The sequence below is a fragment of the Gadus macrocephalus genome, chromosome 7 (assembly GCF_031168955.1).
Source record: "Gadus macrocephalus chromosome 7, ASM3116895v1".
NCBI lineage: Eukaryota > Metazoa > Chordata > Actinopteri > Gadiformes > Gadidae > Gadus > Gadus macrocephalus.
The window spans coordinates 6,408,480-6,421,069 of NC_082388.1; the positions used below are offsets into that span (position 1 = coordinate 6,408,480).

At 42.1% G+C, this 12,590-nt stretch overlaps 1 long non-coding RNA gene across 1 annotated transcript in view; it reads left to right on the forward strand.

Annotated features, from left to right (window-relative positions):
- Window positions 1-12,590, forward strand: part of LOC132460760 (uncharacterized) — a 19,776-nt gene that overhangs the window by 6,419 nt on the left and 767 nt on the right. The window contains exon 2 of the long non-coding RNA XR_009526413.1: window positions 6,690-6,797. This is a non-coding gene — a long non-coding RNA (uncharacterized LOC132460760). The remainder of the gene's footprint in view (window positions 1-6,689; window positions 6,798-12,590) is intronic.

Sequence of the window (12,590 nt, forward strand, 5' to 3'; positions counted from 1 at the left end):
GGCCCCCAAAATGCCCCAATGCATATATTTTGTCCCCATATTTATAATTTTTATAAAAATCTCTTCACAATAGTAGCATCGGGATGTCTAATTACTCATGTTTTGACGATCTTTCCGTGTGCACCCCCCTTCAGTCTGCACTACATGTTCCATGTAGTGTGCACAATGAAGTCAAATTCAAAACAGTAAGCGGTAAGAGAGAGAGAGAGAGAAATCGAGTGAGACATAAATCGAGTGAAACATGAAGCGATCGTACGAAAGCGGGTCACATAAAAAGAAGAAGAAAGACCAAAGGCAGGACTTTCTTTCAAAGCTACCAAAGCTATCCAGCTTTTTTTACAGCCACCGCAGTGTCAGCGGGACCGTCGGAGGATCAAGAGCAGCCGTCAACGTCGTTTGCTGTCACGTTACTGCTCCTTTCATTCCAAGTGGCTCTGGCTCAGCTAGCAGCGATGCTAATGACGTGTGTCAACAAACTGACGGAGATGATGCACAACTGGTAGTGAATATTTCTCACTCTCCTTCTTCCACTTCGGTTATTGAAATTGATGACAATAACGATAACAATGACTGCGAGACACACATTCTTGTGGATGACCCAGCACTCTGGCCCAAGCTGCTGTGTCTTGGGCAGGTGCACACATATTCTTGTGGATGACCCAGCACTCTGGCCCAAGGGCCGCAGATTCACAAAAGCATACTATTACATAGTAATGGAAAATGGTGAGAGGGTGAACAGGTCTTGGTTAGTCTACAGTGAAAGTGCAGACCGTGTTTTTTGCTTTTGTTGTTGCCTTTTTGGAAAACAAAAACAACTGAGTGAGGAAGGATTTAAAGACTGGAATAACCTTGCAATGCATCTAATCAACAATGAAAGGTCTGAAGAGCACAGGAAAAATGCAGCTATCAGTAGGTTTCCAGTAGTGGTTTCCAGTAGGTCACAGCAGATAGCTGCTGTGACCTACTGGAAACCCTCAGGTAAATGATGACATGAGGTTAACAGTCAGTGTAATGTGTCAACATAACAAATCTTATTGTTTTGTATGTTATTCTCAATTTTTAAATAGATAATTAACATTTGCATGAAAGAAGGATAGTGACTTTTGTTCATCCCTTGTATGGAGTATCTCATTATGCCATATATTATGCGATATAAGGTACATTAGACCGGTAGATGCAGGGGCCCCCAAATGACTGTTCGCCTGGAGCCCCCAAAGGGCTAAGTTCGCCACTGGGTGAGAACTGTGTTGTGCTGATCTGTCTCTGTGTGTGTGTGTATTCGTAATTTTTTCGTCTTCATGTGGGTGTTTTTTTGTGCATTTGTGTGTGTGTGTGTGTTTGTGTGTGTGTCATTTTTCCATCTTTTTGTGTGTGTTTGTGTGTACTTGTGCATTTGTTTCTGTCTTCGTTATGTGCGTGCGTCTCTGTGTGTGTGTGTGTGTGTGTGTGTGTGTGTGTGTGTGTGTGTGTGTGTGTGTGTGTGTGTGTGTGTGTGTGTGTGTGTGTGTGTGTGTGTGTGTGTGTGTGTGTGTGTGTGTGTGTGGTTGTGTGTCTGAGAATGTCTGTAGGGACCCTATTGTAATAGTTAGTAATAATATCATTATTTTCCTGAATTTTTGGGTCCAAAAGTTATAAAATTAGTAATGGAATCAAAAGATGGGCAAGAATAAAACATAGGTGGCGCTATGACAAGACCTCAAAGTTCAGCATTTCAACATGCTGGCATTACCACTAGGAAGGAGAAATTTGCATTCAACTTGTTATGTATGCACCATTTGTCATGATGAACAACATTCACATTGCAACCCATACGGTTAGACCATCTGGATATAGTGCACTGACCACAACTTGACCAAACACCCACACATTAACTGCTTTGTTGTTGAAAGTGGGAAATGCTGTAAACTTGGCACACATGTACAAAGTGACTATATATATATATACTATATGGTGTTAAATTCATAGCAATAAGGCGAAAAACAGATATACATTTTAAAGTGAAATACATGCATATGTATACAGCTCTACAACACGTTTAAACAGCTATAACATTGCATCCAAAACACGTTTGCTCAGCTGTTGAATTCGACTCTTAAGAGGAGATTCCATAGTATACCCATGCCAAATTTGAAGGCTATACCTGAAAAAAACAACAACAACAACATTTGTCTGAAGTTCTCCCTTCTGAACCACGGCCTTTCTCCAATGCAGGCTGGGCCTTAAAGCGGTACACACGTAATTCGCTAACATCCGTTTGACATTGGATTTTAACACAGTTAGAAACATGTTTGGTGATTGTTTAGTTTTTAAATCACACGGGAGGAATCTATTTCTCAAAACATACTCTAATCTGCCCATGGCAGTCTACGGTCACACTGTCTGTCATAAGGTCATACTCTTGGTCATACTGTCATTCTGTCGGTCATACCGTCATACTCTTGGTCAAACAGTCAAACAGTCAGTCAGTAGGACAACGTCATGGTTGCTTGCAACTATATTTATTATTATTATTATTATTATTATTATATATATTTTTTTATTATAATTTTATTTCGTTTGACAGTAGATTTTTTGACACAGTATGCTTCAGAAACATGGTTTGTGAATGTTTAGTTTTTAAAGCATATCAATGCCATATTACCATACCGACTAAGCTCACCATACCTCCACGTACATAATGTTGATATCCAGTTTTTGCGTGGATTTTAGGATTAACGTCCTGGCGCATTGCTAGGACAACGGGATCATATGCTCTGACGCGTTGACGTTGCTCTGCTCTAGCCCTAAAGCCTGAACCAGTACAAATGGATGGTAAAAGGACTGCATTTATACAGCGCTTCTATCCAAAGTGCTTTCCAGCAGTGCCTAACTTTCACACATTCATACACCCATTCACATTCCGACGGCCCAGGGCAAGCCAGCTCATCATGGAGAAGTTAGGGTGAGGTGCCTTGCTCATGGACAACTCGACACTAAGCTAGGAGGAGCCGGGGTTCGAACTATCAACCTTCCATCAGGGAGCAGTCAGGGTGAGGCGCCTTGCTCAGAGACACCTCGACACTCAGCTAGGAGGAGCCGGGGGTCGAGCTAGCAACCTTGCGGTAACATGCCAACCCGCTCTACAGCCTGAGCTCACAGGGGGAGAATCTCAACAGGTTGTCGAGTTCAGTTTTAATTCCCAACAGGATTACGTTTGGCTTTAATTACGAATGCGGACAGACTCTTTCATCTCGTTTGTGCTTTGTACCGATAAAGAAAAAGAACCAGCGTGGGAAGTATGAGATTTGTTAATCCAGTTCATTAGATTAGATTTAGATGATCAAATCTCTTCATCAGGCGAAGGCCAGACGTTATTTATTCATTTCCTGGAGGAGAGTGTGACACAGAATTTGTGAGTATGTGTGTGTGTGTGTGTGTGTATGTGTGTGTGTGTGTGTGTTCACCTGTATGAGTGTGTACATGTGTGTGTGTGTTTATGTGTGTGTATGTGTTCACCTGTGTGTGTGTGTGTGTGTGTGTGTGTGTGTGTGTGTGTGTGTGTGTGTGTGTGTGTGTGTGTGTGTGTGTGTGTGTGTTCAACTGTGTGTGTGTGTGTGTGTGTGTGTGAGTGCTTGCTTGTGTGTGTGGGTGTGTGGGTGCTTGCGTGTGTGTGTGTGTGTGTGTTCACCTGTGTGTGTGTGTGTGTGTGTTTGTGTGTGTGTGTGTGTTTGTGTGTATGTGTGGGACACGCATTTCGTTGAATATACACAAATATGCGTTCGGAAACCTAACTAACATACAAAGCTTCAAATGATGTATTCGTGGCCAGCCCTACTGTCGTTTATCGGATATTTCAGTTCAGACAAACACAAACTCACTCACTTTGTTGGTGCAACAAACCAAACGCAGAAAAAGAAGATTAAATCATTTGAAACAAAAGATTTGTTCCACAGAAGATGAGGAAGGTAGGAACAGTTAGTCAGTTAAGGAAAACGAATAGTGCTATTATGTTAAATGTATTCTGTATGTCGTTTTTCAAGTATTTTTCATCATTCTTGTGATTGTGATGCAAACCAACTGAACCCATTTCTTGAATCTTGAATCATTTGGACAGAAACACACACGCACACACACACACACACACACACACACACACACACACACACACACACACACACACACACACACACACACACACACACACGCACACACTATGACCATAATACGGCAATATTTTCCAGTATATATAACACATTGGATTGCAGTGTTATATATACTGTATGACAGATTAGCTAAATGAGAGGATTATGTACCAGATATATTTAGATCAGCTTGTACAAAGTTCAACATTCTCATGCTGCGTCATACAGACCTGACAACTAAAATAACTAAAATGTAATAGTAACAGTGGCGGTGGGTCAATAGAGGGCGTTAGGACGCCGCCCCTCCGTGAAATATTCACTTGATTATGAATCATAAATGCGTCTAAACTTCAATGATTTGCGCTAGGCTAGTTATTGGTCATTCAAAATAAAGCCCTCCTCCAAGTCAGGGGCCCCTTCCACGTTGAAGTCAATGTAAGCTTGCAAACCTTTTGCTGTCTATCAGAGCAGAGACGGCTTTTCCTTTGCCCAAAAAAATTCGCCCTCGGGTCGCACTAGTGTCGCACTAGTGTGCGCCACAGGCCAATGGTATCGCTTTTCTTTTTTGTTATCCCCACATGATTGGACCATTCAGCGAATCAATCAAATAGGCTACCTCCCTCAGCAGCATTTGTGCAACACAACTACATGTAGAGAAGAGATAGATCGCTAACTAGCAGAGATTTGTAAGCACTTTCCACCCATTTCAGTAGCGGAATTGGACTCCCCAAGCAATGTTATACTAAAAAGGAGCAAGTAAGTTTCATATAAATTTAGTCTTTCGCATGTAAATAAAATGAAGCAACTCTCCCATATTTTGCATTTGAAGTAGACGGACTCACAAAAAATGGACGCTATAGGACAGTGATCATGATTTGTCTCAATATTAGAATAACAACAATGGGTCAAATAGCAATGGCTGGTGGAATGGCCATAAAGTAGGTCAGTATGCAGTGTAAGGAATGAATCTGAACTTATAGTAGGAAATAGGTAATAGGTAGTGGCCATCCCCACAATGCACCAGAATACAGGAAATCAAATCTATCAAATTCAAAAAAGCCTTTTTTTTTTTTTACTACTGCGCCCCACCAACATTTATAACCAACAGACGCCACTGAAGAGCACATGGCATATTTTACATCAGGCTATTTTTATTTTTATTATAATTGAATTTTTTTTTAAATCTTTTTTCAGTTTTATTTAAATTATTGCTGAGCTCTTGATTCTTAGAAGGCGATGCAACCTGCTGAAAGAGCGGCGATTAAAAGTGATTGATGCATGTTCAAAATTTACACAGACACTATAGTTAATTTATTGTTTCATTTCTTATGAAATCTTTCTTTACACAGGGACTCTTATTGAGATTCAAATCAATCAAGTTGATTCACTAAGGGTCACTGCGGTTGCCATGACGATACCGAACAGACCAATGACGCGGGTTCTAACCCCAGTCCCTCTCCTCGTGTTCCTCCACACACTCAGACCCACACACACACACACACACACACACACACACACACACACACACACACACACACACACACGTCACATGACCGTGTGAATCAGCCTCAAGACATGTGTGTGTGTGTGTGTGTGTGTGTGTGTGTGTGTGTGTGTGTGTGTGTGTGCCCATGTGTGTGTGTGTGGGTGTGCTAGGCGTTGATCTGTGTGTGTTAGTGCATACCCGCGCGTGCGCATGTTTGTGTGTGTGGGCACGTACGCGTGTGTGTCTGTGTGTGTTGGGGGTTGATCTGTGTGTGTGTGTGTGTGTGCGTACCCGTGAGTGTGCGTGCAGGTGTGTGTTAGTGTGCCCGTGTGTCTGTGTGTGTGTGTTAGGGGTTGATCTGTGCGTGTGTGCGTGCCTGTGTGTGCGTGCGTGCGTTCGTGTGTGCCTGTGTGTGTGTGTGTGTGTGTTAGTGGTTAATCCATGTCACAGGCGTGCACACCTTTTGATACAACGCTATCCACGGTCGGTGACAGATGATCTCTTTGATCCCGATGACGCCATCAGGAAAAACAAATCAACCAATCACAGTGAAGCGCCGTCAAACCCTGACCGTCACGGACCGGTGTGACCTTCTCCGGAAGTTTCCGACCGTATTAACGGTACTCCGAGTCTTCAGAAGAGTGATCTGACTTTTTCTCCATTTGTTTACAGAGGAGTGTGTTTCTTTTGTGCGTTAGCCTTCAGTGACAATAATACGTTGTGAGAGGCCTTTAGTTACATCAGCATGCCCTTTACAATGCTCAGGAGCTGTGTGTGTGTGTGTGTGTGTGTGTGTGTGTGTGTGTGTGTGTGTGTTTGTGTGAATTCATGTTTGTGCGTTGGTGTATCTGTGTGTATTCATGTTTGTGTGTGTGTATGTGTGTGTGTGTATGTGTGTGTGTGTATGTGTGTGTGTGTTCTTGCAGGAAGGCAGCAGACTAGGATTTGTGTGTGTGTATTTATGTGTGTGTGTGATATCTGTGTGTATTCATATGTGTGTGTGTGTGTGTGTGTGTGTGTGTGTGTGTGTGTGTGTGTGTGTGTGTGTGTGTGTGTGTGTGTGTGTGTGTGTGTTCCTGCAGCAGACTGTAGGATGAGGCTGCTGCTGGTGTTCCTCATTCAGCTGGTGGGCGTGGCCTGCAGGAGGCCCCATCCACAAGTCAGCTCCGACACACACACAAAGGCTACAGGTGAGTCACTCTTTGTGTGTGTGCGTGTATGTATGTGTGTGTGTGTGTGTGTGTGTGTGTGTGTGTCTATGTGTGTGTGTGTGTGTGTGTTTGTCTATCTGCGTTTGTGTGTGTGTTTGTCTGTGTGTATGTGTGTGTTTATCAGTGTGTGTGTGTGTGTGTGTCGGTGTCTATCTGTGTGTGTGTGTGTGTGTGTGTGTGTGTGTCTGTCTGTGTTTGTGTGCGTGTCTATTTGTGTGTTTGTGTGGGTGTATTATTGTGTGTGTATGCCTCTCTGTATGTGTGTTTGTCTGTGTGTGTTTGTCTATCTGTGTCTGTGTGTATATCTGTGTGCATGTTCGTGTGTGTGTATGTGTGTTGTTTCCTCCCTGAATGTACAAAACGTGAACCAAAAAATACAAAATATTAACGTAACGAAAAAAGAAATCCATGGTGTGTAACCACCAGCATTCCGAATCCTATTGCCATTGCCATGGTGCGGTTGCCACAGCGGTGCGGTGTTACCCGACGACGCGATGGGATTCATGTTGTGTGTGTGACCTCATCGTTCTCGCCCCACACCCGTCCCGCGCAACACACACACACGTTTGTGCATTGAGTGTGTATTCAAAATCTATTTTATTAGGAATAACCGCTTGAGATGAACCCATCTCTTTTTGAAGGGCGGTCCTTAACAACAAAGTAGAATAACAACATATTAAGAACCTATTTCTTGTTAACAAAACAAAAAACAAACAAAAAAAAGACGTCACACCCAAACACATATATAGAATAGAATATCCTTTTAGTGTCATTGTACAGTGTGCATGAAATTGTAGCAGCATCCAAGGAAACACACAACATAAAAATAGTAAGTAAAAAATACAAGGCAGTACTGCATTGTACGCATAAAAAGAAATACACCAAACGTTTACAAACAGTAACTTTTGCTCATGCTAATTCATACAAGAAGGTGTGTAGATTGTGTGTTAGTTTGTTCCACATGCATTGTAAGTAGGGGTGTAACGGTACATGTATTTGTATTGAACCGTTTCGGTACGGGGTGCTCGGTTCGGTGCGGAAGCGTACCGAACGAGTTTCCATACGGACATATTAAGTAGAGGACCGCATGTGTGGAACATGCTGCGGCCGCACATGGACAGTTGCGCACACCGTAGCTGTGTTCGAAATCGTTCCCTATTAACTCACTCAATCACTATTCCTTATATAGTGTTCATGACATAGTGCACTATTTAGGGAACGAACAAACGAGAATTCGGACACTACGCTGAACATTTCTAAACGTCATTTGCGTCAGTAAATGCGCCGGGTATTTGTGTGACGCAGACAGATGCGCCCACATCTTGTAAACAAACCGGGCACTCACGAGGAAAGCTGGAGGTTGTATTGATGTTGAATGTTACATTTCCTTGTTCAAGTGTTTTTAAATTAATTTTGAATGTTAAATATTCTATTTAACATTCACGCAGACTGATGCGCCCACATCTGTGTTAAATCCCAAATAAATTGTTGACATTTCTAAACGAAAGCCGGAGACTCCATCATTAAATATATTCGTTTTCGCGGTTATTCAGCTTCTTCTTCTCCTCCGGAAAAACACGACCGCATTGCATTGTGGTATACGGGAGTAACATGTAGGGTACATCGTATGTACAATACACTCAAATTTTGGGTATTATTATCCTGCAGATAATGTGATAAGGAGATTTTTCTGGCAAAAAACATAAAGATTGAGTGAAAGTCATCAGGGCTAAAGATTGGGGGGGGAGTAAAAATTAATCTGAGCAACAACTTGAAACTGTTTAGTGTTGCAATTGTTCATTGCACATTAGATTGAGAAAAGATTTTTTTTCAAAAAAACAGTCTGAGCCAATGTTATTTATTTTTATTTCTACATTTCAGAATCTTTATATTTTTTTGCATAATTCTAGCTTTGTATTGTCTAATGTTCCTATTGTAAAAAGCACAAAAGTGTGTTATGAACAACTTGAAGCACATGTTATGAAGCACATTTATATTTAGCATTTTGATTTTTTACTGTACCGAAAATGAACCGAACCATGACCTCAAAACCGAGGTACGTACCGAACCGAGATTTTTGTGTACCGTTACACCCCTAATTGTAAGTAGGAAAAGTAGAATGCATTACACAGGGTTTAAAAAGTGCATGAAAGACTTTCAACAAAAGGTTTTAAAAAAAAATCATCAAAGACAACTTTTAACAATGCCCTAAAAGGATTGATAAAAGGCGTGAAAAAATTGTTAAAAATAAAATATTAAAAGATTTTTAACTGGATTAAAAATTATCTAGAAAATACATGAAAACAGGGTTTAAAAAGTGTCACAAGCCGACTGTGGTGGTTGTGGCAAAGAGGGGAGACGCACACAATTGACTGAGTTTGTTAACAAAAAGGTTTATTATAACCAAGTGAATATAACATAAGGTATGGCGTGTGTATTCAATCTAGTCAGTGATGTAAGTGTGTGTGTACGTAAAAGTGTATGGGTGTAGTGTTGTCAGGTGTAAACATGCCTAGGATACAACTAAACCAAAAGACCAAAGGAACCAACAATAAGTGATGCCTCCCAAAGGAGATCCACCCTCACGCTGGGCTCACACGTCTACTTAAATAAGCCCAGGTGTTGTCAATGAGATCGTTAGGCTCCCCTCGTTAGGGTCGTGACAAAAGGCATAAAAGAGTTTTAACAGCTGTCTTAAAAGAATAAATAAGGTCATGAAAACAGGGATGGAAAAATAATAAAATACTTTTAACAACTGGATTCAAAAGAATCGATAAAAAACAAGAAAACAGTGATTAAAAAAAGCATTAAAAGCCGTGTCACTTTGACATCGGCACTGCCTTTCCATTGCGCTTGGTCAGCATTCGCCCCTCTGGCCTACGAGTTAAGCACATTAACATATTAATTCACATCATACCAAACACTATTGAAAAACAAATAATTAAATCAGAAAAAGGTTAATAACAATATATGCACTGTATATATATTTTTTAACCAATAACATTTTGAAACGAATAAGAACAAATGCCGGTTTTTATTGAAATCGCTTTCTTCCATCGAATGACCATGTGTCTGTTCTGATTAGCCGACTGAAAACTGAATCATGGACAAACGAAGGAAAAATCAATGAATTCCTCTCTTACGGTTCAGTGATGGTTCGACCCCCCCCCCGCCCCCCACCCAAGAAAACCCCCGGGGCGAGACAGCCCATCTAATAACAGTCTTCCTCGGTCACGTGTTACGTAAGCTGGCTTTCGTGTGTGTTGATGGATGAGGGAGGGAGGGGGGGGGGGGGAGGGGGGGGGGGGGATGGGGGGAGGGAGTGGGGGGGGGGATGGGGGGAGGGAGTGGGGGGGGGGGGAGGAGGGAGGGGAATGGGGGGAGGGAGGAGGGAGGGGGATAAATCGAACAAAAAACGAACTGTTTTAATTCCATTGGACGGTTGGATGTCAGAGTTGAAGTGCTATCAGGTTGTCTGTTGGTCCCGCCTCAGTTAGTGTGAAGGCATTCTAGTACACACATACACACACATACATACACACACACACACACATAGACACGACACATGCACACACACACTTGGACCTACTCATGGGTTTGTATGAACACACACACACATACAAATGCACACGCACACAGATACACATACTGTACATGGATACGTGCACACGCATGGATGCACACACACACGGGCGCAGACACAGACACACACATGCATATACATAAACACACCCTCACATGTGGACATACACAGACCCACATACAAACACAAACCTCCACGCACACACACACATGCACACACGTGAACCCACACATGTCTATGTACAAACGCATACACACACACAGACATCATACACAAACACACACACACACACATACACACTCACACTCTATAACCTCAGGTCTGCTGAGGCCATTTCCATGAAATATTTCCGACTGACGTCAAACACAGGGGAACGCCTCAAGACATCCCAGAATACTTCCCTCCCCCCTCCTTAGACAAACAAACCACTGTCCCGGGAAACGCCACAAGACGCACCAATCAAATCGAGGAACAATTAACCTCTTTATAAGCGTTCGTTTTGTAACTCGATATTCATGACTGTTACTTCCTGCACTTCAGGAAGGGGTCAAATGAAGCACATGTCCGTCACATGACGAGTTTTATTTTTCTATTTTCAATTTGGTTTGTTTTACCCGCTAACAGTCCCACGCTTTTATTTTGGCAGCCGTTTGGAGTACTAGAGAGATGACTGCTGAGTGGTTGAAACTGAACTCATAATATTTTTTAAATAGGTTGAAATAAATGACTGGGCATCTCTTTTAAAAGCCACAGCCTCGTAAAATGACCATCGTAGCCATACACTGTAAATGCACATAAGCTTGTTTAAAGCAGAGAGAGAGAGAGAGAGAGAGAGAGAGAGAGAGAGAGAGAGAGAGAGAGAGAGGGAGAGGGAAGAGAGGAGGGAGAGAGAGAGAGAGAGAGAGAGAGAGAGGAGAGAGAGAGAGAGAGAGAGAGAGAGAGAGAGAGAGAGAGAGAGAGAGAGAGAGGAGAGAGAGAGGGGGAGAGAGAGAGAGAGAGTGCATAATGTACTCTTCCCAGAACCCGTCACCCGTTCTCTCTCCTGTAACTGAGTTCATTAAATCACATGCCTTCGGTACGCATGTTTCCACTTCGCATGAATACATTCACTTCAGGTCTGTTATCGTGTGTTGGCTTCTATTGTTGTGTGCATGTCTGCTAATGCCTCGGTTTTTTTAGTAAACCTTATCATAAGTGCGTTGATGCGAAGGAGTATTCGCTATGAATGTTGGCAATGCATCAAGGATAGTTTTACAAGAATTGACATGTTTTCCGGTCAATTCTCGAGTTGGCAGTTACCAAAAAAATGGCTGCTGGACCATACGCTGCAAACGTACATTTGTTGGATTAAAACTGTAATTATGGCAAAATAAAGTAAAGCAGTCAACCTGCGATAACCACGGCAAATAAAAATCTCACTGGTAAGGCCTATGGATAGGATAGGATAGGATAGGATAGGATATACTTATTTGTCATTGGACAGAAGTACAACGAAATTCAGTGCACTCACGTACTGGTCTCATTTAAAAAGGTAACATAATAAATAATAAATAAAGAAAGAAAATACATTCAACATTTCGTTCACTCACTACATTCATGTCGTCATACACTATACCGTTAACTTAGTGCCATTGTATGCCTAAAAAATAGTAAAAAAAATAGTATGCCTTAAAATAGTAGTACAAATATGTAAAGTGCTGAGCATTGCATTACATGTGGACGTCACGGATTAATACTGTCGGAACTAGTGGATTTATTTTAGTTAAGTATGGTGACTGCTTTGGGATAGAAACTGTTTATGAATCTTGTGGTGCGTGTTCTGATGGACCTGTAACGTTTCCCTGAGGGCAGCAGTTCAAACAGATAGTTGGCAGGGTGGTATGAGTCTTTCATAATGTTGTGTGTCTTCTGCAAGCATCGGGAGTTGAAGATGGTGTCCATGGTAGGTAGCTGTTGGTTGATGATGTTTTGGTTGATGGGAAGTTGCTAGTTCGAGTGTCGCAGTTTCCCTGAGCCCTGCGTTTGGATGAGTGAAGGTGTGTATGAACGGGTGAATGTGTGTATGAATGGGTGAATATCTGTAAAAATGGGTGAATGTTTGTATGAATGGGTGAATGGGTGTACGAATGCGTGAATGTGTGGATGAATGGGTGAATTGGTGTGTGAACGGGTGAATGTGTGGATGAATG